A 5,892-nucleotide genomic window follows, 5' to 3' on the forward strand; every position below is an offset into this window, starting at 1 on the left:
GGAAGGACAGGGCCGCCGACAAGAAATGCTCTCAGCGTCGCATCTAAAATCCGCGGTGGCTCAATGGCTAAGGCGTTGTGCTGGTGAGCACGAGGACGAGGCGTCACTTCCCGGCCGCCGCGGCCGCTTGTCTAGTGTAGGGCGAAAAGAAAAACCCCCGTGTGTACGATCTTTCAGCACACGTTCAAAATCCTCAGACGGTCAAATCTAATCCGGAGCCCTATACTATGGCGCGTCTCATCGCCTGTGTTCCTTCGAAGCGTTAAACCCCTGAATCAATCAATGAAATAAAAAAATCCACCCTCCTCAAATCTGCCGCCCAGCCGTTGCCATGCCACTTTCATGCAACGCGTCCCTCTACCTCAAAAAGGATGCTGATGCCCGATATAAATGAGACGCCTTTGAGACGCCGGTTGCCGCACTTTTATCTCACAAGCATACAAGGATTCGTTCGCACACGGATTATTATCAGAGTTCAAAATACCGTCGGAGGTGTAGCCTCTGGCGCAAGGCAACTTCAGCTATGGCTTAGCTCTGGTTTCACTAGCGTGTATAATAGAGGCATGAAGTGCAACGAAACACATTCAAAGCTTAGTAAAGCCAGGTTACTGCGCTTGTCACGACTAGGAAGGATGGGTTAGTTGCAGCGCCAAACAGCGCGGCTCTGGGGATGCCGGCCGTTCGATGAAAGGTGTTTAGTGCACTTCAAGCAGCGCTAGACCAGATATCCTGCGCCGCAGCGAAGCTGATATGCGCTAGCCAAAACTAGAAAAGTCTGGAAGTTACCACTCCGGTTGGCTAGATTAAACAGACAGGCTGACTCGTTTCGTCGTGACGACACGCACTCAAAGCGTTAACGCCACCGGGTGCGTGCTTTAGAACAAGCGCTCCGAAGGAGATTAGTGGGGGCTATACTACGCCTGCCAGCGGCCTTCCGTTATGGTCTGAAAAAAGACTCTTGCCGATGTTCTCCGAACGAAATTCATGCGTTCAAAAATGGCATCCCAGCCACGCCTGGTCGGCGTGTCGGGCTGACAATGCAGAAAGCGGCGCATTGCGAAAGGCCGCACACACGTACAGCCTCCCAAACTTTTAATAACATAGCGGGGGCGACGACCCACCGGCATGTCAGCGCCTTATCACGGTGTTCAGCAGCGAAATAGGCGAGAGTACGCGCACGCGCATCGGGCAATCAGCTGTATGAGTGTCGTCTGCTACGCTGTTTTCGTGAGAGTGGTACACCATGCTACTGCGTCTGAGTGACTTTGTGTCCGACGCTGCTTAGCTACCTTTTGTGGTAGCGAAACGGCCTTGCAAGATAAGAAAAACAGGGGGTGTGTTGCCTGCCCTGAGAACAACAGCGGAGTAGACGTCGCTCTGACAGCAGATAGTTCTATGGGCGTGCGTGTGCCCTCGCCTGTTTTGCCGGTGAACACCGTGATACGGCGCTGACATGCCGATCGGTCGTTGCTCCTGCTATATTGGCCATGAGCGCGAACACAGGCGGCGCTGCGAAGCGCGCCTCCGTGACGTCAGCTTAGGGATTCTCGCATTTGTCGTCTGCTTCGCCCAGGATCGCTCTCCCTGCTGTTTCTTTGCGCTCGGTCAACGTCTGATGCTTGTCCGCACCAGAATTGGCGTGTGGGTAACTTTTTATCACAATAATAGGCTCAAAATCGCATACACTAGCTCATGGTGTCAATTAAAGTATAGTTTTGGATACCGCTACGGGAGAAACATTGCCGGCGCCACCCCATTCCTTGCGAAGCCGGTCCTGTGCGGAGCGCGAAGAGTCGGAGCCAGGCGTCAGCTTCTCATGTAAGCATTCGAACAAAAGGAACAGTGAGCTGCTAATAACGGACAACAGCGAAAATGGAAGACCAAAACAAATTCTAGGCCTTCAGGGCTGTCGGCTTCGGCAGAAGGCATCACGATTCCCGGTAATCATATGTAAGGTAAAACAGTTTTTGCAACCTTGCCGAACGCTCGAACGCGTTTTGTCACATCACTTTACGTTGTCAAGGCATGAAAGTTTGCCGACATGCAGTATAGACTGCAAAAACTGCAGGTTGAGTTCCAAATAACCCAGTTTGTATATACGCGCGTGCTGAGTCTATACCAGGCATCTAACCAGTATGGAGGTTTATTGAGCGAAACGAGACACGTCTTCGTTAAATTTATTGTAAAACATATATGTTTGTTAAGACCTGGAGGGATATTTTGGAACATTTTGCTCAGCCATATCTTCCCGAAATTCGGATATGCGTTATAGGAAAACTGCACTCAAGGGGAGGAGAAGGAGTAATAGGAGGAGGGGAAAACTTTGTTTAATAATTAAATTGATCTGGTTAGTGGGCCGGGTCCTCAGTCCAGGACAAGAGAGTAAAAGTAATTTTCTTCCAATCATAGAACGCCATCCCGAGTAGAATAGGATTTGTTCTTCGCGCCTGAAAGGGTTGAAAAGCAATAAAGAGCTACTTGGAATTCTTCTTCGGTTTCGAGTCTTGTAATATATGCAGGTATACTATTTATTACGTTAGTTAGCGAGTATATCATGCCTTCAAATCCGTAATCATGTCATCATTGTTCGAGTTGAGAGTCAGTTCGTTATGATAACTATATAATTACGATAGAAATTCGCAGCACAAAAGCCACCTTCGAGTACTGTGAACCACGTTGTTTATGGCGCGATCGCGGTGGCGTAGCACAAACCTTCTCATTGTATTTGCATGTGAATAAACAAAGCACGCTGCGGATATGCACCTTCTTGCACGCAGCCGTAATGAAAGCCAATTTGTGAAGAAGGGAATGTATGCCATACAAAATGAAGGAAATATCCACACGACCTTTGTGAGGCTCCCAAACATCCCGAAACCTCCTAATAAGAAGTTGGTGACGGCGCAGAAACATTAATGCGTTGGGCAGAAAAAAAAGCAAGAATAATTAATCCGATACAAGACAACAACGAAAGAAACAGAAGAAAGCCGCTTTATTTCCTGCTGTGCGATGAGCGTGTATAGGCCGCTGCTTGGTACGTAATATTAGACTGTTGAGTCTTCATAAGAGCATCTCAAAAATACTGCAGGGAAGCCTACGCATTTTGAATACTTATCGAGAAGCTCTGATCGTTGATCCTCGCGAATAAGCAAGAAAGGACAAGTTACACACGATCTTCTGACCGATACTCTGAAGAAAGTTGTTCTCTATCTCTTCGTGTGTTGCAAACTTGTGGGGGTACAGCTTCAAATTATTCAGATGCGTCAGAAGCTGGCAAAATAACTGAGTCGCTAGAAATACGCTTTTTAACGCACTACAGCAACGAAGCGGGCGATTTCTAGCCCAGGCGCTGTTGCCCCTCACAAGCGGAGTGTTGCAGACGACAGCGGCGCGAATCCCTAAGCCGACGTCAGAGCCAGGGGGCGCCACTCAAAGATCTCACCGCCAATTATTAAAAATTTGGGAGGCTTGGTGAGGCACCCCTCCCAATCGAATGGAAGACCGCCCTGGTAACTTTCATTCCGAAAGCCGGCAAAGCCATAAACACGGACAACCTCCGCCCCATCTCCCTCACGTCTTGTGCGGGAAAGCTGATGGAGACCATGGTGCGGGACAGGCTGTCTCTGTTTCTGGAAAACCAAAATGCATTCGCAGACACCATGTTCGGTTTCCGCCCGCACCGGTCCGCGCAGGATGTTCTGCTTCAACTCGACCGAGAAATTCTCAACCCTGTCGAATACCCCCTCAACGATAAGGCAATACTCGCCCTAGACTTGAAGGGGGCTTTCGACAACGTCACACACGAAATTATCCTGCAACATCTCTCCCAGACCGACTGTGGACATAACACCTTTCGGTATATCAAGCAATTTCTCGCGGATCGTCAATCTTTCATCCGAATACAAGACGAAGAACACGGCCCCTATCAAATGGGAACGAGAGGAACCCCACAGGGCGCGGTCCTCTAGCCGTTACTTTTCAATCTGGCTATGATGAAACTTCCGGCTCAGCTGGCGAAGGTCGAAGGCGTCCAGCATGCGCTGTACGCCGACGACATTACCATCTGGGCCAAACACGGATCGGTTGGAGACATTGAGGCCAACCTGCAGCAAGCGGCGGAAATTGTGGACGCCTACGCCCGCCGCTGCGGCCTTCAATGCTCCCCGTCCAAATCCGCATTTGTGCACATTCGCCCATCGCCAAAGTGCACCACCACAATGAAACTCTCCCTGGCCAGCGGCCCGATACCCGAACACGATGAGATTAGAGTACTTGGCCTCTTTATCCACAAACATCGACGGGTAGATACAACAATAGCCAAACTGCGTAAGGTGGGGGACCAGGTGGGCCGGATGGTCCGCCGGGTTTCTAACCAACGCGGGGGATTACGGTGCAAAGATGCCTTGCGGCTGGCGCATGCATTCGTGATCAGTCGAGTCCTCTACTCGACTCCTTACCTCCACGTGCGCAAGTTTGACGAGAACGCCCTCGAAGTAATTCTCAGAAAGATGTACAAGCGTGCCCTCGACCTCCCAATAAACACGTCAAACCAGCGCCTCATGGGCCTGGGGATGGTAAACACTTTCGCGGAGCTCCGGGAGGCACACTTGACTAATCAATATACAAGACTTTCAAAGACGCCGTCGGGACGTCGCCTATTAGCCCGACTACACATCCACCACACAACACTAACGGAAGAGCGCGTACGCACCCCCGAAGTCTGGAGATACGCCCTGCACGTGCGCCCTCTTCCGGCCAACATGACACGTGACGACCACAGTGGCAGGCGCCTGGCGCGGGTGGAGGCACTTGCCCGCCACTATGGGAACAAGCACGGAATCTTTTACGTGGACGCCTCCGGCCATGGGGGGTGGTGCACGGCCGCAGTCGTCCACCAAAACGTCGCGGTAAATGGCCTAACATTCAGAGCTCAACACATAACACACGCGGAGGAAGTCGCCATCGCGCTAGCAGCCGCAGACCAGGAGTCCCGAGTCATCATCACCGATTAGAGAGGGGCCTGCAGAAACATTGAACAGGGGTACATTCCTCACTTCGCGTATCGCATCCTTCAAAATAGTGACTATCTCGGGGCCCCCGCGTCTCGAACGATCGTATGGGCTCCTGCTCACATGGGCCTCGAAGGCAACGAAACGGCAGTCGCCGCAGCCCGCGCGCTCACTCTCCGAGCAACGTCTTCAGACCCTTCCGAAATAGATCCCGAACCCAAGCCGGCCCTCACTTTTCGAGAAATTACTGAATTATACCTATTCGGCCACGCAATTTATCCTAAGCCCTGTAAGGGCCTTACAAAGGCAGAGGAACGCACCCTCCTTCGTCTTTACACCAAAACACTGCTGTGCCCGGCAGTTTTAAAACACTTTGATCCTGCCTATACAGGACAATGCCCGTACTGTGCGGAGAAGTATTCGGACATCTTCCACATGGTGTGGGCATGCCAATCAACTCCGAAGCTCGCCCCAAAACCAAACCCCACCCGGGAGGACTGGGAGGCAGCCCTGCTCGGCTGCTCCGACTTAGTGAGCCAGAAGGCCCTGGTCGACCGAGCCCGAGCCGCGGCGATCGCCAATGGGCTTCTGTAATGAGGAGCCCACCTAGTGATTGTGAGAGGTGGCGCCCTCCGGGCCACCTCAAACATCTTCCCTGTATATACCAGCATTAAAGTTTTTCAGACAGACAGTACAATGTGAAGCTGCGTTCACTGAGACGGGCGCATGGCGATTCGTCCCAGATCTTGAGGTCCCCCCTGCCGCTTCATCAAGCAGCATTTACAACCGAAATTGCCGCGTTTTAAAGGGCAGTCGAGGCGAGTAGCAGCTAGAGTAACCTTTTGAAGGTCATCGCAACTGTTCGCTGTATAGGGTGTATACTGCT

General features: G+C 51.5%; 1 pseudogene; it reads left to right on the plus strand.

The window, feature by feature from the left end:
- The first annotated feature begins 4,757 nt into the window (after window positions 1–4,757).
- LOC144139251 (uncharacterized) lies at window positions 4,758–5,682 on the plus strand (annotated as a pseudogene).
- Window positions 5,683–5,892: the final 210 nt, after the last annotated feature.

Source organism: Haemaphysalis longicornis, unplaced genomic scaffold (genome assembly GCF_048455015.1).
Source record: "Haemaphysalis longicornis isolate Haplotype H1 unplaced genomic scaffold, Haemaphysalis longicornis Haplotype H1 scaffold_5, whole genome shotgun sequence".
Taxonomy (NCBI): Eukaryota; Metazoa; Arthropoda; class Arachnida; order Ixodida; family Ixodidae; genus Haemaphysalis; species Haemaphysalis longicornis.